Below are 20,342 nucleotides of genomic sequence, written 5' to 3'. Positions count from 1 at the left end.
TTTAACTACCATGCAACTGCCCTGTGGCATTTAGGGCTTACTTTGGGGGAGATTATAGGTAGAAAAAAGGAGGGTTTAGGCCTGCCAAAAGGTTTTTTTGCCAGCCTGAAATGGCAGTTTCAAACTGCACAATCAGGCTGCACAAGCAGGCCTGGTAGCATGTTTTACAGTGCTAACTCAGTGAGTAGCAAAATGTGGGCTACAGCCCACCAGCTCCATTTAATGTAAATGCCTTGTGTACATGTAGTACCATGTAACAGGAACTAAAAGCAAAATAAATATTCCAATGGAGTGTATGCCAACTTTACCAGGTTTAAAAAAGGAGATCACACACAATTTACCCCCGGTTAGTAGGGGTAAAGTGTACAGAGTTCTATGGCCAACAAAAATGGGTTCAGCAGCAGAAGGAAAAAACTTTGGGTGACACCGCAGGAACAGCAAATTTCCAATGACAATCATTTCATGGTGGAAGGCTGTCATCCTTATATCTGATATTCAAAGTCAAAACCAAGAGAGGTTCCATTCTGGCCATCCATTGACAGGTTCTCCATAAAACAAAAACAGAGAAACAATCCATTAGGCAAATTGGAAGGGCAAGAAAAAAGGCTGTCAGGGTCCAATACACAGAGAAAACCCTTAAATTTACCCCAATACACGCACTTCTTATTCTTGGGTGTAGGTGTATCCATTTTTGAAACTCACAAACAGCAATGCCAGGTGTGCTGGAGTACATATGACATTTTTCTGAGTTGCTATTTCACAAATGAGGAATTGTATGCAACGTAGAACCCCGCACTGGTTAAGCAGTGTGTGTAAAAACACATTTTTTTCTTTTCTTCTTTTGTTAAGGGGGAAATTATTTCTGCTCATGGAGGAATCCACAAATAGAACAGCCTAGAGAGAAGATGCCCAAAAAGGAATTTAGCAGATAATATGGAAATAAATAATCACATTTCATAATGTTGTATCAGATTTCAAAAACAACATATTTTGTCTAAGTGGGTGGAGAATTAACTAATCTAAAATTGCATATATGAGCTAGGACTGCACAACTTGAAGTATAAGAAATTGAAGAATAGAAAGGGATGTTGGGGGTTCTTTAGAACTAAGCCCTTTCAGAATTTCTAGAGTTCACTGAGGGAAAGGGGTACCAGTTTGGCGCTGAAATTAGAGCAGATCCACTGTAAAACACAAGTGGACAGTTAAGGCAAAAGTCATAAAGTCTTTTAGCCTTCTGAGTACTTGTGAGTAGTTTTTGAGAAGAAACCATAGAAAGTCTCTTGAATGTTAAGTGGATGGTATACTAAAAATGGAGTAAAGTGAAGGACGAAGAAACATCTTAGTACAATAAGGTGCTGCAAGGGAGTATGAGACAAAATTCCGACCCAATGTCAGGAACAGAGTAAGACAAGAAAGGAGAAAAACGTTTTATATGCAGAAGGATAGTGTGATCAACAGCTTTTGAATCTTAGGATCAGTCTAATCGAACCATATTGAAAAGTACATTTATGGTGAGCTTGCATTGACTATTTTAGAAAATATAAATAAGGCATTATAATAAAGTTTAAAGAGCACCAGACTGAAGAGAGTTTTCTGGTCATGCGTCTGAAGAAGAAGGGCAGTCACATAAAGATAATGTTCACCCCGGGCGTTTTCCTTTTCTTTTCTTTTTCCCTCTTCCTCCACCCATGTATATTCTATGCTCCATGGAAATATATATTTTTCTACAATAAATTACAGAAATAAAAAACAATAGAGTGGAGAGGTTTGAAGAAGGGCAGTACTTATATAGATTGTTTTAAAAGATGGACTGCAACCAACAAGATGGGTTGAAGAGAACAATGAAGCAATGAAGCTAGACATGAGAAGGGATCAGACTAAGGGCAAGACTTATCAAAGTGTTTTGCTGCCGTTGCATCACGCAAGGTAATGCAAGGGCAACACAACACTTAAATCTGATATACCAAGCCACACAAGTCCACCTTGCATGGCCCTGTGGTGCTTGGTAAATCTGGAGGCACGCAAGACAGTGCAAGTTGCTGCCTTGCCTTAATTTGCCCCGGAGTTTCTCCATGGATTGTGGCATATTTCCAGATTTCATGAGATGTGGAGCGTGGTCATGCTCCATCTACCAGTTGCACAGCATAATCCAGAAATATTCAAAAGACTCAATTCTACTCCACTTTTTCTTTCATGTGTTTTTAAGTCGAGCCTAGCACAGTGCGCATGCGCTGCTCTTTGGGGAAGCTTCTTGTAAGCACTCCAAATTTCCCAGAGACTTCTCAGTGTGGGTCGGACTCCTTCCAAACATTCTTTTGGCCTTTGGTTTGACTTTCAATAATGAAAGCATGTAAATGGCCAAAGTGCATGTCCCCCCTTTCCTCTAAACGTTCACTTCCATGGCCTTTGGGTCTCGGGAGCGAGCAGCGGCACGCAGGCTTTCAGCTGGTCATGGATCAGTTTACTAATTTAACACAGCGTGGTCGCTTTCACTTTCCAGCTGTGCTTGTTCCCAGCCTCATTCCTTGTTCTGTTTCTGAGTGTGTTACGTTTGTAGCGTCTTTGATGTTTCTTGTTCTTTCGTGTTCCCTCCTCCTCCCTTTAGCTACATGGCTTTTTTATCACTATCAATCAGCTCCTTTCCGCCAGCGGCTATTGATTCCCACCTGTCTCTTGCTCTGTTTCCAGCTCTCTACTCTATTTAATCTGCATCCTACTGTCCGCTGCAGCTGTGCAGATGTTTCTACAGACCCCGGGTGCAGAGGAAGCCCCGACTGCCTCCTTGAGTGCCCAAAGCCTCTTGTGTGAGTACCGCCGGGCAGAGAGCTGACTGCAGTGCACCAAGTGCTCAGTAAGACAAGGGGGCCATGCCCACATTCACCAGTGCATGCTGCCTACTGTAGTGAACCCGTATTCACCTGTGCACGCTGCCTTTAGTAACCCGCTTTTTCACCAGTGCCGGCTTTTCAACTCTCAGTCACTGAATGCAGATAGCATGATTTGAAGCAGATCACCCGCTTTCACTGGTGCACCTCTGTGTTCATGCCGATGCTGCACTCACCCGCTGAGGCTCCGGGCAGCGAGCTAGGCTACTTTCCTCTTTTCCGACTTCATATTGAGGAATCCGGTACAGGGTTGTGTTGCATACACAGCATGCTTTCTCTCCAGCAGTAAATCTAGCTCAGACATGTTCTTCTGAAGCCCAGCATCAGAGCAGGGCTTTAAGGTGAGGTGCTGCCTTATCAGCAAGTACTGCCAACGCTCTTCGACCGTTTAAGTGCAGCAAGATAATATTATTTTCGTGGCACACAGATTCCAACACTAGAGATGTGCCCTCAATAGCACCAAAAGGACATGGCAATAAAGTACTGCGCAAGTCTTTTTTAACATAAATTACTTTAGTGTGGTTGCATTAGGGTTACTGCATTCAGACAGCTTAAATCCTAAGAGGACAGGCTTGTTCCTAAGGTCTGTTTACTTACCCCGAGTGGGTTGCTTTACTTCCAACACAAGGCATTTGGTGGCAGCTTGTTTTCTTACTCTCCAGAGAGGGTACTCAACTTGTGCTTACTTTTGGTAGGTGTGAGTGCTCACTTTCTCTTGTGTGTAGGTCATTACTCTTGCTTTCACTGTTTCTTGGTTAACCCATGGATCTGTAGTTTTGTCTGCCTGCTTTGCTATGGGTTAGGTTGCTGAACTGTCTTATTTCCCCGTGCATGGATTTATTGGACTGTTTTGCTTATCTGGGGATAGATTTGCACTAATGTTACTTCGTTTCATGATTTAAGTGCACGAAAACACTACAGCTGCTAATTATAGAATGTAGAAACGGCAGGAGTGCAGTATGGAGTGCTGTAAAATCATTTGTATCATTAACAAAGCAGACCGTGCCTCGTTCGCTCACTTCTAGGCACTAATAATGCGCATGTATGCATCAGGATTACAAATGGCCACGAAAGAGGTAAAATGCACTAACCAAGCACTTTACCAGTTTTCCGATTTCCATCTCCCCGGCTAAAGATTAGTGTGTAGGGTAGTTTAATTCCAGTCGGGCTGTAAGGATTTATGTTTTACTAGATATTGTCCAGGGCGATAGTTTGTAATAAAAATAGTCGTTCCACGGCTGGTGTGTTGTTGGCTTTTCTTTGTGTTCCACTGTGTTGGTTTAACGTTCTGTGATTCTGGGCACTGGTAGAGTGCTACTTTTTCCAGTCTCCCACCCTCTTCCCATGGATGCCCTCTCTCAGCCTCCTGTTGCTGATCACTTCTCACTCCAGTTGCTGCCCCCTAGTCCCACCCATGCTCTTATTAAAAAAAACATTATTTTTGGGATATGTGCTGCATGACTAAACTCTTAAAAGGACCCAAGGACGAGATCTACCGGCTATGCCAATACTTGTTTTTCTTTGCTTTCTCCATTCACACACATGGCTTCATGAATCCCAACTGTTCAAATGCTAAAGAAATGCCTATCCAGGCCTTTTTCTATAGCACGTAGGAATACATAGTTCATCCTGGGCAGCCTTATTTGCATAGGCCTAATGTATTTCGGGCTAAACAGCCCTTCTTCAGGGGTAACTACAAAGTTAAAAGCACCATTTATTATTTTGTGACACTGGACATAAAAACGTAAACTGTGCATGTCTAAATCCATTGTGCAAAACTCCAATCCATGAATTTAAATAAAACAGAAAATTGCATTCACAAACACTTAGCACCCAAATCTCACGAAAAACCATTACACCACATCTGCACCAACATATCCCCGCTGTTACCTCACAAAACAACAGGCATCCACAATCAAATAAAGTGTTCACCCCGTGTAGTCACATAAAATAAAAATGTATTCCAAATGAACACCCACAGTGTGATCACTCCAAAAATAATAAAAACAATAATTTATACATGCAAATTCTTAATCATGTGCTTGGCAATGCTTCCCTTCCCCCCACCGGCAAAGTGCACAACCACCAACTCAAACGTACCAATCCCAATTAAATCACCCCAAGCATCACCTCTCCATCTTAACCTCCTGCGTGAATTCCAACCTTACACATGACTCTAATTGCCAATTGAGACAACCAACAACAACAAAATGCAAACAAATACAAGTCCCACAAGCCATTGTGTCCCTCCCATTAATACACTCCTGCGGGTACTTGAAATGTTCACATTTTCGTTTACAACAATATGCGGTGCTTTAACAAAAATACATGCCACTCTCGGGGTGATTTAATTGGGATTCTTACGCTGGGATCTCATTCTAGAATACGTTTGGCCTCTTACAGTGCAATTGCATGGCTAAGGGTGCCTGGTGATACTTGACAGTTCCAGCAATGGTTGGACTCCATGAGAACCAGATTAAAAAGTTTTTCTGGTGATCGTTGGGCTTTGTGTAGAGTCCAAAATTTCCATTGTGAGAGGATGGAGATTCTTTGGAGAAAAGGTCCAGATTTTCTTCCAATTATCTTCAGTTATGGTTGTGTGATCTGTTGTTGATATACCCATTTGTTTTGGATCTCAGCAGTCAATCTATTATTAGCATTGCAGGAGGATAAAAATAAGTTTTGACTGCTGCATGAATAGAATCGATAGTCTTGGAGGAGGAAATTCTTGCTCTCCTCCACTCCTACAATCCCACCCCTGACTCGCCTAATACCTCAGAACTCTCGTAGGAAGAAGTGGCCGACACCTCAGTGGTTACGACTCAGCCTTAACCACCCCCCCATTCCCACCTGACCTGAGGGAAGTACTCCCTATCAACACAATTGTATCTAACCCTAATAGACCTGCTACCCTATGTACCAGAGGGCTGACCCTCACTCCGGCCCGTCCCTAGCCTGCCTCCTAATAAATTGCCGGTCAGCTCTAAAACATGCATCTGATGTAGCCGACCTCATCTTGAGACACAAATCGTAGCTAGCAAACCTGACTGAATCTCGGCTCAAGGAATCCTCATCGCCATACCTCCTTGTCCCACCCAATTATAACATCGAAAGGATGGACAGGCACTCAAAGAAAAAAGGGGGTGGCATTGCCTGCATCTACCGCTCCAACCTCCTGGTTACGGAACTGCCGGTGGACCCTACAGACTCCTGCGAATACCTCGCACTCGCTATATCCAACAACACCTCACAGCGGTGTAAACTACACATCTTTTACCACCCACCAGGCAAGAACGACACCTTTACGGACCTCGTCATGGAAATCATCACATCCAAGATTTCCCCAAACTCCAATGACATCTTCCTTGGTGACTTCAACTTGCATTGGAACGACCCTAAGAATCCTCAGGCCTTTGTCATTAGAGACTTCTTGGCCGATCAAGCTCTTATCCAAGCCTGCTCCCTCCCCACACATTTGAAAGGTTCCACCCTAGACTGGATCATTGCTAAAGAAGCAGCGATCAAACTTATCTTTATTGACCCTTGTGATTGGTCTGACCACCACACCATTACCTTCCTCCTGCTCAGCACCCATTAGACATGGACACCTCAACCTGTGATTCCTAAAAGATGGGTTAGAGACACCAAGAACCTTGATCTCGAGAAACTGGCAGCGCGTTGTGAGACTGACCCCCCCCCCCCCCCCCCCTCAATGCACTTCGGTCGGCAACCTAGCAGATCATTACTCTTCTACCATATCCGACATTCTTGATGACCTGGCACCATTAAAACTAAAAAGAACTCAGATAATAGACCAAAATCATGGATCCATGGTTCAGCAGCTCCCTCAACAAGGAGAGGAGAGGAGATCCCTTCGACAGACTGAACGTAACTGGAAACAACATCTTTCAGCAGCACATCTAAAACTTCTCCACCAGGCCAGAAATACCTACAATAAGAAAATACTCAACTCAAAAAAAGAATTCTTCAGAACGGAACTGGAGAACGCCAAAAATCGACCTCGCAAGCTGTTTGACTTGGTCAAACACCAATCCAACATACTAGCGAAAACCTCCAAAGAAATACCTAATCCCCTAATAACAAGTGAGGAATTCTCTTCCTTCTTCGGCAACAAAATCTCTGCTCTAGATATCGAACTCAAATCCGCAACTCTACGCCAAAATCAAAATCTGCCAGCTCTACCTCTTCGCCCCGTGTTGTCCTCCCAAACCTCACCTAAAAACCTATTGCACTGGTCCAATTTTATAACCTATGACGAAGACTCTATTTTGAAAATTCTTGCCTCTTTAAACCCAAACAATCACTTCAACGATTCTCTTCCTTCTAACTGCCTAGCTGCAGCCTCTCAAGCCATCATCCGTTCCTGAACTGCAATAATCAATGCCTCCCTCCTCCAAGGCTCAATTCTGGACCCGCTCAAGGCTGGCCAAGTTGTCCCCATCCTAACAAAACCCACTCTGGACCCTGCTTCCACTGAGAACTATAGACCCATTTCTAACTTCTCACTCTTAGCCAAAGTTCTGGAAAAATGTGTACAACTGCAACTGAGCCTACACATCAACAAATATCACTTGTTAGATGACTTCCAATCTGGGTTCAGATCAGGCCACAGCACGGAAACCACCCTTCTCCACATTGTAGATGGCGACCAAGGCAAAACCTGTCTCCTAATCCTCCTAGACCTTTCCTCTGCCTTCGACACGGTAAACCATCAATTTCTCCTGGAACGCCTCAAAGTTAGGATAGGGTTGGAGGGCTCCGTCCTTGAATGGTTTAGATACTTCCTCCAAAACCGCACACAGAGAGTCCTCATCAACGGTAATCTATCAACCCCATCTCCGGTCACAGTTGGAGTTCCCCAAGGATCTACCATCTCACCTACCCTCTTCAACCTTTACTTGGAACCTCTCACCGAGGTTCTACGTGCCGCTAGCATCTGCTACCATATGTATGCTGACGATACTCAAATCTACATAAAAATCTTTTCCCCTGAGGACATTTTCTCCCTGAATGAGAATGAGAATCTCCCTAACAGTCCATTGGCTCACCGCCAACCAGCTTAAACTCAACGCAAATAAAACTGAATTCCTCCTGATCTCTCCTCCCGAACCCAACCCAGACATCCAAGGTTGGATCAAGACCATCTCAGCACTAAACTGCCTTCCTACCATTGAATAACCCTGGACGGCAGCCTGAACATGCATGGCCATATAAACTCGATGGCCAAAGCGGCTAGATTCCACCTGAACTACTTAAGAAACCTGAAACCCTTCCTCGATGTGTGCGACCTTAAAACTGCAGTACAGGCACTAGATTAGAATATGAATGTTCTACCCTTGCAGGGCTACCCAAAATATCTCTGGCCCCATTGAAAGCCTGCCTCAACACCGCTGCCAGACTACTAAACGGCTGAAAGAAATTCGACCGCATCTCTCCCCACCTTAAAGCGCTGAACTGGCTTCCCCAGAGGCCAGAATACAATTTAAGCTAGCCTGCATTACTCACAAAGCTCTTTATAACAACTCCCCTCCATTCCTAGCACAAAAACTCGTGGTATCAGGTGGACCCAGAAACTCCCGCTCTGCTAAAGACTTATTGCTGCAACCTGCTCGCTTCCTGAAAAAGAAAACCTACAACCGGGCCTTCACTGGGGCTGCGCCAAGGATTTGGAACTCTCTCCCACCCGCAATCCGAAGACCTCCTTCCTTGGCAAATTTTAAGAAGGAGACAAAAATCTTCTTAATTGGTAAATACCTCGCCTAACGAACACGTGTCATGATTATTCTTCTACTGACATTGAGCAAGAGTTGAGACTAGGTACTTTCCTATACAACGTATCTATCTGTTGCAATTTCCTTCCCACCTGTAGCTGGTATGTTTACTACTTGTTTCCCTGCATTATGTATCCCCTTTTTTACCCAATGATCCCTCCCCTCCCTGTGCTCTGGACACGTCCCTTAATACTGTAAAGCGCTCTGATACCCTCACGGGTCTGGTTCGCGCTTTATAAAACTTTAAAATAAATAAATAAATAAATGAGGTGAAATCCATGCAAGGATAATCTGAAGTAGAAAAAGGAGGGAGGGAGTCAGAGTTCAGTCAGTTTGGAATATGGCATTCAGGACATCAGAGGGGTACCAGAGTGTAAGGTACATGAGAGGAGTGTGTAAAGCAAGTGGCAGCTATGTCAGGATAAAAAAAAGACAGATGCGATGGCTGGTAATTAAAGGCCCATCGCTAGAAGTTACTAGGGGTCATATTATCAAGAACAGCGTTAAATATTATCGGAGGTTTAGCGTCAGAAAAGTGTTCTGGTGTGAACATGGGCTTCTATTGGAATTCTTCAGGGCATATTATCAAGCCCATTATTGCTGCTTTAGCAGCAGTTTTCTGCTGCTAAACTAGTGATAATTTTAACGCAGTTCTTGATAATATGCCCCTAGATTCGTTAATGCCAAAAGACCCGATGCAGGCAGGAGACTCAGGATTTTTAAAACCAAAAATGGCTTTACTTTGGCTGGCTCCCACGTGAAATTGCCTCCCATTCAATAGAAGTAAATGGGGTGGGGGCATTCTCTCGATCATTTTTTTTAAATCTCCCACTTCCCTCTTCTAAAATGTTGGCATGTATGTAGATTGGCAACTGAAGCAGGACACACATTGAGAGGGGGTGAGAAAGACACATCATCCAAAGGAGGGCATGAAAACACAGGTTGGCCCCTGGACACAAGCAAAAGATTTCTTCTCTGCAAATATCTTCGATAATCAAAGAATCCCTTTATTTGCAGACAGCTCAAGAGTGCACGGCACACCAAAATGTTTGCCTGAGATCAGTTTTAAAGAAATTGTACAATGTCCTCCTGCAAATACTGATTTAATTGCCCATTTGATGTGACTTTAATTAAGCAGTCTGAACCTGCCTGTCAGTTCCACAGACATGATGAAAAGAGATACCATGCCTTTGTTGTCAGATTGTTTTGATAAGTGTTTACTGTCAGGGCTCGACAAGAGCTGAGGCGACGCCTGACAGTTGAGGCAGTTTGTGATTAGTGAAGGTGTTCCGCCTCTACCCCGCCCCCAAATGAATTTCAGCGCCATTTTGTGCTTGTTTTCATTAATCTTCTGCAAGAATCCAGCACCCAAGCCGAGGCTCCTCCTCACTGTGCAAAGGGGCCTGACTGCTGGCAGAATACTGTGAAAAGAGGGCTGACGAGGGAGATTCACCAAGGATTTGGATCGAGTTTTAATTAACATCCCGGAGCTCTAGTCACACTGAAATGAGAAATTTACAGCAATACCACCTAAGACATGCCCTGGTAATCCTCTTTACAGTAATATGATAGCCAATTCATCAAAGACCGTTAACACTGTGTAATACATTTGGAATAATGAGATTAGCGGGTGGTGTACATGAAGTTCTGTGTGCAACATTAGGCTCTAACACTTTATATTTGAGGGGATATTTTTAAACGTGTATAACCCATACTCTGAAAGCAAATCAGTGGATAAGGCTAACAGAGCACCGACTGGCGCAGAATACGATTCGCTTTGCATATTTGAAGAAATTTGCACATCCGAACATTCTGAAATGGCCCATTCTTCTCACCATTACTTGAACATGAGACTTTTTTCTTGTTTTTTACAAGAAGGGCGTTTTCTTTTTCCTCATTTGCATACGTCTGGGTATTATTACCCTGACGTTGCCGCGGCGCATTATTGTAGATGTAGTCTTCTGCATCAATTGCAGTTTGTAGTTCAAGTACATTTTTTAGTTTCTGCCAATGTTTACAAAGGTCAGACATTTCCCTCCACATTGCAGAGCACATGCTCGGGTAACTTTGAGCAAACATATGTACCAGGGTTTAATTTCTGCCAATGTTTACAAAGGCCAGACATTTCCCCACACATTGCAGAGCACATGCTCAGGTAACTTTGAGCAAACATATGTACCAGGATGTAGGTTAAAATGTTTCTTGACTTGTTGTCTGAGCAAGTGTTATCAGCAAATCCCAGAAGGTATCTCACCAAAGCTGTTTATAGGGCAACATGCTAGGAATCCCCAACTCGGTCGAATAGTCTCCTATTACAATTGATAATACCCATAAAACACATCAGGGGCCCTATTATGTAAGGGGCTCACTGTTCCTGTTTGCGCCCGGCACACCTTAAAACAGGTGCGCCAAGTGGAAACAGGGAAAGTTCGCCTTATTACATGGAATGCACTGCCCCTAGGGTAGCCGCAAAGTCACGCTGGCCTAGAGGCAGTCCATTCCTGTGAAAAACAGAGCAGCTGCTTTGAAGTCACTTTGTATTTGCACTGTGCAGGCAGCACCTGCCTGCAGTTTCAAACGGGATTAGAGATACCCTTGCAGGCGGGTGCAGGCGGTGACTACACCCGCCTGCAAGGAGATGTCTGTGAGTCCAGAGGACCCCTTTTCTTCCCTCGCGAGGGCTGCTCTCAGGGGCGCACTGACAGTGCACTACCTTTTTGGTGGTGCACTGTCAGTGCACATCCTGGCAATTTCATTGCCTCTGTGCCCGCATCTGTAATGTGACACGGGCACAGAGGCAAAGTGATTCCCTCATTTGCATGTAGCGTGCCCCCATGCAAATGAGGGAACCCCTCCTGCAGATAGCGCTGGGACTTTATGTGGACCAGCGCTATCGCTATCACAGAAGGGGCCGCACAGGCACCTGCAGCCTCTTCTATAATACCAATGTACTCTGGAGGCGTGCAAAGTGGGCGCAAATGCCAGTTGTGCCCCCGGGGTCCTCTCTGTAATACAGCCCCAGGTTCCAGAACATTGTAAGCAATCCCTAAGATAGAGGCATTGCCGAAACTGAATATGTACTGGAAACACCAAATCAGGGAAACTGATAGAAAAGACTGCACATACCAAGTTAATTGCAGGACGACTACGTATTGCCTGCCTGGGGGTAAAAATGTTTGTTTATGGTTATCGGTCTGGGTCACAGATTACTCCAGATTTTGTCAAATAATTGACTTGGATAGTTATGAAGCTGCATGTTGGACACATCCAATATGAAAGAACATTCTCCTTTAAGAGTAGCAACATCTGTTATATAGTTCACCTTGTCTTTGTTAAATTTTAGTTTTCTCCCAACGAGGTTATGTCAGTGCTATACCAAGACATTAAATTAGCGTGTCTTCCAATTAGCATTCCAGCAACAATGCTCTTATAGTTCTATTAGTAATGGTTCTAACACTATTTAAGTGCACAGTCAATGTGGATGCCAATCACTCTCAGATTACCCTTAATATTATTGAGTCGCCAGAGTGGATTTAAAAGTTTGGCCATGATGTGTGCTTGTGTACCCTTTGGGAGTGAAAGGATGAGTGGTTTGGGAAGATGATAGGTAAAAGTGTAATTGCTAAATTAATTCTCTGAGTGCACTAGGAAAAGCCGCTCTAGCTCCTTAGACTTCAGGTAAACAAAAAATAATTTTATATGTATACGTTCAGTAGACTAGACTAGAAGGACAAAGCTTATATTTAGATTGACTGAATGATCAACAGATTAGTTTGAAGGTTCTGAATCTTCAATTTCTATGCAATGTTGCTCTGCCAATGGCAGTGAGGAGGTCACATCAGCAATGTCTCTGGGTTGTGTATCAGAATACTGAAGTCGAAAATACTCAATTATAAAAATATGAACTTCAAAATATTAACTAACACTATATCTTCAAGGAAAGTGTACAGGTGAGTTTAGATTTACTATTAGTAACAACACATCCAAGGGCCTTGACGTTATCTTTCATAATATTGGAATCCACCTGGCCTACTTCCCCAACTAAGACATCCATCGCTACCCTCAAACATGCCAGAAACATGTATCATCAAGACAACGCCAACAGCCAAACAAGAATTCTATTTGGTTTAAATACAGAATGCTATCAACTGTTCTCAAGAACTTTTCAAGATAGTCAAGTAATTTGTCAGCCATCATACACCCAAGCAAGAATGCTGCAAATTCATAGACTCCTTCTTATCAAGATGGTCCAAAAATTCCACAACAATGTAGTCAACTCCTTCTAAGACACTCAACCCTTTGTGAATACTGCTCATCTTTTCCACTTTATATTCACCAACAAAGATCAAATAGCGTTTCTAATCAAAAGCCTAAAAGTAGCAATAATCCAGGTGACCCTTGCACAGCCAATAGGGCCACTTCATATTTCTTCTCCATTTATGAACAAAGGCCTACAATGGAGATAAATTCACACCCAGTTAAACAGTTACTCCTGAAAACAATGTTCCTCGATCCTGAAGATCCCATTGAACATCGGCCTACTTCGGACCTCCAGAGGGTATCAATATAATTTTGAAAAATTGCTACCTCACAAATCCAAACCCACCTACATTCCAATATTATTTATGATCTTCAGCAGTCAAGCTTTCGATCCAGTCATGGTACTGTTGAATGTGAGGAATGCTATCTTCCAAATGTCGAACAAGTGATTGGTCTGCATGCTGATCCTTCTTGACTTGTTCGTCAAATTTTAAACAGTGGATCAAAACATCCTTTCTGTAGGATCATGCAGGCTGTAGCCCACTTCTTCAACATCTCCCTTCTATGGTTCAAATCCTTCACCAAGGGATGCTCCCAGATACTCAGATTAGGAGTGTTCACTTCCCTTCCGAACCCAGTAACTTGTGGAGCCACCCTCCACTTCACCATCTGTGTCAAACCTATCACTGATCTTATACATTCCTTCCACTTTCATGTGCAGTCCTAAGCAGAAGACACACAACTCCAGCTCCAGGCTACACAAACATTGTTTTGCCTTTTTCAAATGTTCTCAAGGATATTGATACTCGGATGGAATAAAAGGGTATTCAACACAGTGACTTTGAGACTGGAATGTTGATACTAGAAACCCCACAATCTCCTGAAACAGATTTATTCCCAATATACCACCCACACTTTCCTTGTGGTTTCTTTTTCCATCAACAGTTGGGTGAGAAACCAAAAAACCCTTGGGGATGCTAACCTCAGGTTTAACTTACGACTTAGAGCAGCGGTTAAGTCAGTCTTCCACCAACTTAAACCGCTCAAGAGGACTCTCCCTTTTATTCAGAAAACTCATCACCCAGCTATGGCAGGCTCTCTCACTAACTCCTGTCTGGACAACTTCAACTCTCTATACTACAGTTTACCAGTCTACCACATCAACAGGCTTAAAATAGCGCAAAACACCCAAGTCTACCGCATACACGGATGGAAAAAACAGCAACCCATTGTACCATGGAGGAAAACTTGACTGGCTTCAGTTAAAATAAAATCATCTACAACAGCCTATGCCTTGCCTTTAAAAGTATAATTGTCCAGGTTCCTCTTACCAATATAAAAGTAATGTACACCCCAGCCAGACCCCTACATTCCATTAAGGTCAGCATCCCCCTTTCACCCAAATCAGTTACCAAATCCAGAGAATACTGGCACTTCCCAGTTGCTTATAGAGCAGTCTCTCACTTTACCTGCATCGCTCCACTAACCTCCTCTGCAAACAATTTAAAACCTATCTATATAAACTTAAGTTGACGATATAGTGGTTTTAGATCTTGTGGAGTTGGTATTTTGTGGGTCGATTTAAAAAGTTTGATAATTAAGTATTACCCCTCATCCCGGATCATTTTATGTTTGAAAGATGCTGTTCCTTTAAGATTTTGATCTTATTTGCAGAAATAATCGAATAATACTGCATTGGCAAATGAAAAAAATCAACTCAAATGGAGTCAGTACAACACAAGAGTTATTTTTAAGCTGCCTAGCCTCTAGCTGTCTTTGCTACCAATGCAGAATGTTACGCATTTGAACTACTCTCTGTGGAATTGCATGGCTGGTGGAAAGATTATTCTCCTAAGAACTTTTCTGCACAATCCCCGGAACAATGCTTCATTAAGCTTTACAAATTAGAAAATCCTTGTTCCCTTCTCTGCGGTCATACGTTTCCAAGTCCTCTGCGGTTTCACCTTGTTCAGCCACATGTTAAAAGTACTGTATCTTGTCTACCAACAACAGCTTCTGTGGAGTAAACCGCTAGATTAAATAATGGGTTTGGGAAGCTAGAGAAAGGAGAAAAAAATCTAAACAAGTGAACATCTTACAAAAAGTGAAACAAAGAATTAAGCACTAAAAGCAAAGAATTTCTAGCTGTTAGTCAATGTATGTACCAATCAACAGCCCTTTTTGGATGAATGCCCCTAGCCCTGGATAAGGCAATCTGATTAACCAACATAGGAAGCAAGTGTGATAAATGGCACACTTTCATCACAATTGCTATAGTATAATCCTACTGTTTGTGATGCTTTTTCCATTTAATGTTTCACAGCGGAAAAGACAAAATAAGCTCACGACGCATCAGTGGGACTTAGCAAAAAGGGTGATGATCAATGATGATGGTTGATGTAAATCACAGGTCTTAATGTTTGGCTTTCAGTTGTCAAATGTATAGGTCAGCAAAAACTTACAGTAGAGTTTACATATTCCCCAAAGTACCAACTCCAGGAAAGGTATCTCAGTGAGCTGAGTACATTCACAGAGATTAGCAGTTGCAACTGAGGCTAAAGCCTTCAGATTTGATTGAGGGAACATCATTGAGTAGGTCAATAACAACTCAGATAATTTTGAGTATTTAAAGATGAGGCATTTTGTGGTGTGAGAAAAAAAGTTTATTTCTTGTGAAATAATTATATGTAACTGTGTAATATGATTAGATGTATTCTGTAATTTGAATATGTATTAAAAAACACTAAACAGTAGGCTGCCAAGAGCTATCTTGGCAAAATGCTTACCAATGCAGACTCACATTCTGATTTTTGTATAACGGCCATCAGGACCACACGCCCCTGCTCTGTTCTGTACAGTTCCCCATAGGTCAGATGCTCAAACTGCAAATTAACTCTTCTCAGAAAAAGACTAAATGTCTCTTTGGACCCATATCCCTATGGCAGAGAAATAATGAAGGGCAATAGATGTAATAATATACCACAGTGGCGTAAGCCAGCAAAATAGCTTGCTGCTGTCGTCAGGCGTGTTTGAGTTTGAATGCCAGCTCTGCCTGTCTCCTTAATAGTTTACCGCGTTTAGAAACTACTCAGACTCTTGTATAAAAGGCAAGTAAATTACAAGTTATTAATATAATTTATACCTTCGCCCTCTAATAAGTTTGATTAAGTCATTTGGCATTTCTGTTATCTATTATGCTGATGACACTCAACTTATTTTTTCTTTTGAGGGCAGGGAAGCGGTTTCCATGGACTCCTTTCATCGTTGCATGACTGCAACGGCGGATTGGTCGCGTCAGAATTCATTCCAGTTCAATGGAGCAAAGACCGAAGTTCTCCATTGCTCACTGGACCGACTGCCCCGTCCTTTACCCAAGGGGTTTTGGCCTTCTTCTATTCTAGACGCGGTAACAGCGGCAGAATCCGCCCGCAACCTAGGCGTCCTGTTTGGGCCTAGCCTCCAGCTGGATGCCTTCGTCAATAAAACCACGGCGACTTGCATGCTATTACTACGCATGCTACGGAAAATTCTTCCGCTATTTCCCCCCGCGGCAAGGACGGAAGCAGTGCGTAGTATCATGCTCAGTAGATTAGACTACTGCAACGCACTGCTTCTGGGGGCCCCTAACACTCTGGTCTCGAAGCTGCAACAGGTGCAGAATATGGCAGCCAAGTTGGCCCTTTCACGACCGCGGTCTGCCTCTTCTCTTGCGCTTTCGGATCTTCATTGGCTCCCTGTCCAAGAACGGATCTGTTATAAATCTTCCTGTTTGGTCTTCAGAGCTCTGCATGAGCTGGGGCCAGTGATGTTGCAAGATATATTTTCCTGGTACTCTACCGCTAGGCCTTTGAGATCTTCCTCGGCGTTCCTGGTGACAATCCCCAGGATAAAAAGGGTGAGGATGGGCGGTCGCTCTTTCAGTTTTGCGGCCGCCAAATTATGGAACTCCTTACCGATGTCCCTAAGGTGCAAACAGGACCTTATGTCCTTCAAAAAGGATCTCAAAAGTAACTTCTTCCCGAGAGCAGTGTAGTGCTAAACATCTGTAGGTAATGTTTTGGTCGAAGCGCCAGGATACCCTTTGGGTGACAGCTGCGCTCAATAAGTATGACTACAATTACAATAATATGTTCAGAGTATATGCCGGAAAATGCTGAAACTTTGATACTACCAATTAATGCCATTTACAAGAAATTTACCTTTTCAACAATACTAAATTGATTTGTTCTGGCTATTGATTAGGGGAGGAAAGAAAACTCCGCTCCGCCAGCGTAGTGGATAAAGCCAGCCACCCCTGCTCCCAGGCCCGGACCCAGCTTCAGAACCCTAGCCAGGCTGGGGAGAGCCTCCCCGGACCCCAGTGGGCCCCAGGCCCCAGCGCCTGGACCCTCAGCTGGCTTGGAGGACGGGGGGCACCCGCACCCCAGGGCCTGCCAGACAGAGCTCAAGCCCCAGGCCCGCTCTCAGCTTCCAAACCCTAGACAGGCTGGGGAGAGATTCCACGGGCCCCGGGGGACCCCCAGGTCCCCAGCTTCCAGACCCTCGGCAGGAACCAAGGAGGGTTAAGCCCAGGCCACATCCTCGCCCCGACGGCCTGCCAGGGGAGCCCATTTTTCTCGACTATTGGGGGCTTACAGAACTTCAGGGAAGGACAAAAGTTCGAGTTAGCCCGGCCGGCAGCCCGCAATGCCATCTGGTCACCCGGCCCGCAGGGCCATCTGGTCACTCAGCCCGCAGGGCCATTTGGTCACCTGGCCCGCAAGGCCATCTGGTTGCTCAGCCAGGTGACCAGATGGCTGGGGAGGACCCAGTGCCCAAATGGCCTGGGAGGTTGCCGTACAAAGTCGCCATTTCAGTCCGGCGAGGGGTCGCCAGGTGCACAGAGGCAGCCACTCGGGAGGCTCCTTCCCTGGGGCTGCTGCTTGCCTCCCTGCCTGACTGGGGCAGCGGGAAGGAGAGGCCCATGCTGATCCAAAAGGGATGGTGGCTCCTGTCCCCGCACACCTGTGGGGTTGGGGCTGGAGGGGGAGGGGGAGGCCCCGTGCCGGAGGCCACGTGGTAGAGGCAGCCTCTCATGAACCCGCGTTACCCTCTCCGCATCCCTCCCACCGGCCCGGCGGCAGAGGGACCCACCCCTGAGTGTGGTGGAGGAAAGTGTCCGCGGCACCCACGCACGGAGAGACAAAAACCTGACTCAGAGGATGACTTTCAATAGGTCGCAGCAAGGTAGCTGCTCTGCTACTTACCAAACCCTGACCCAAAATTAGGTCATATATGAATGATTTAGCACCGGGTGCCCCACGAACATGTGGTGCACTAAGAGCGATGGAGGCGGCCCCTTCTGTCCCCAATCGATCAGCTCTACGCACCACCCCCCCCCCCTCTCCCCCCCCCCCCAAGGGAGGCCGGCTATCCCAGGCCAACGAAGGCTCCACAGCACTGAGATATCGTTATGGTTTAGGGGGATTCTGACTTAGAGGCGTTCAGTCATAATCCCACAAATGGTAGCTTTGTCCCATTGGCTTTTCAGCCAAGCACATACACCAAATGTCTGAACCTGCGGTTCCTCTCGTACTGAGCAGGATTACTATTGCAACAACACATCATCAGTAGGGTAAAACTAACCTGTCTCATGACGGTCTAAACCCAGTTCTTGTTCCCTATTAGTGGGTGAACAATCCAAAGCTTGGTGAATTCTGCTTCACAATGATAGGAAGAGCCGACATCGAAGGATCAAAAAGAGATGTTGCTATGAACGCTTGGCCAATAACAAGAGAAGAGGGGAGGGTCTAGGGGGCAATATTTAAAGTCCAGTTGTACTCCATACCCCTAAGTACGAACCTGACTGACTAAAGGGAGAACAACGGTCTGAAGAGTGTGACAGAAGGTACCTATGTTAGAGCACATGCAGTTCACCAGTTATACACAACTTGTCCCAGTAGTGGAGTGCAGTGCAAGTGATAAGTGCAAGTGTGATAAAATGATCTAATCTAATCATCTAATTAAAACTGCCTGATAGTTTGGGAATTTTTTTTTACTATCATTTGGCTAGGAGTGAGGTCAACATGTTGACCTGAGAGGGTTAATGACCCGGCTTTCTTCAGGACCTAATGGATGATGTGTGCTACTGCAAATATATCAGTTCACATGAGAACAAAAATAATATATTACAACAAAGGAAATAGATCAGTGGTTATTAACCACCCTACCAGACATATATCCCATATGTGTGTGGTTCCAAAGTTACTTCCTCATCCCCAGCTTTTTGTGGGGGTAAGCCTCATCTCGCCCGGCAACTGCTCGGCGTATGAGACCCCGCTCTATCTGTCGGTACCTCGTCGCAGTCTGAGCAGTCCACCGGTCCTTATATACCTTGGATAAACATAGAGGCCGAGTCATCCAGAGAGTAGGAGGTCCAGTACTTTTGTACATTTAGCCTGTGTACTATCTTGGCTATATGTGACCCTTCTCTCCTGGTTTTCCAGATGACGAAGTTCTGCCAAATGGGTGGGCTGATGGAAACCTTACTCTAGCCTGGGATGGGACAAGTTGTGTATAACTGGTGAATTGCATGTGCTCTAACATAGGTACCTTCTGTCACACTCTTCAGGCCGTTGTTCTCCCTTTAGTCAGTCATGAACGCTTGGCCGCCACAAGCCAGTTATCCCTGTGGTAACTTTTCTGACACCTCCTGCTTGAAATCCAAAAAGTCAGAAGGATCGTGAGGCCCCACTTTCATGGTCTGAATTCATACTGAAAATCGAGATCAACTGAGCTTTTGCCCTTCTACTCCACTGGAGGTTTCTTTCCTCCCTGAGATCACTTAGGACATCTGCGTTATCGTTTGACAGGTGTACCGCCCCAGTCAAACTTCCCACCTGCCACTGTCTCATGAGCGGATCGCGCCCAGCAGGGGCCTGGGCGCTTGGACCCAGAAGCGAGAACCCCATGGTGTTCGCTCCCCCGCCTCATCTGGTAAGTGAAAAAACTATAAGAGTAGTAGTATTTCACCGGCGGCCCGAGGGCCTCCCACTTATCCTACACCTCTCATCTTCACATTGCCAGACTAGAGTCAAGCTCAACGCGACCTCTTTCCCCGCTGATTCTGCCCAGCCTGTCCCCTTGGCTGTGGTTTTGCTAGATAGTACGTAGGGACAGTGGGAATCTCGTTCATCCATTCATGCACGTCACTAATTAGATGACGAGGCATTAGGCTATCTGTATCAAAGATGAGAGGAGCACTCAAATTTTCAGTATAAAACCTCAACTACTTTTGAATTTTTCTCTCACTTTGTACAAGCGTGCTGCCGAGGTGGCACGTTTGTCCTGACTGTGCCTAAACTTGAAAACCTTATCTTAAGTGTGAGGAACACTTAACCTCTGCGCACTGTTGCTATTGCGGTCA

At 44.7% G+C, this 20,342-nt stretch overlaps 1 pseudogene; it reads right to left on the bottom strand.

The window, feature by feature from the left end:
* Positions 1 to 18,122: 18,122 nt before the first annotated feature.
* On the bottom strand, positions 18,123 to 20,045 carry LOC147728303 (28S ribosomal RNA; annotated as a pseudogene).
* Positions 20,046 to 20,342: the final 297 nt, after the last annotated feature.

Source organism: Lissotriton vulgaris, chromosome 3_1 (genome assembly GCF_964263255.1).
Source record: "Lissotriton vulgaris chromosome 3_1, aLisVul1.2, whole genome shotgun sequence".
Taxonomy (NCBI): Eukaryota; Metazoa; Chordata; class Amphibia; order Caudata; family Salamandridae; genus Lissotriton; species Lissotriton vulgaris.
This window is presented reverse-complemented; position numbering and strand designations above follow the sequence as displayed.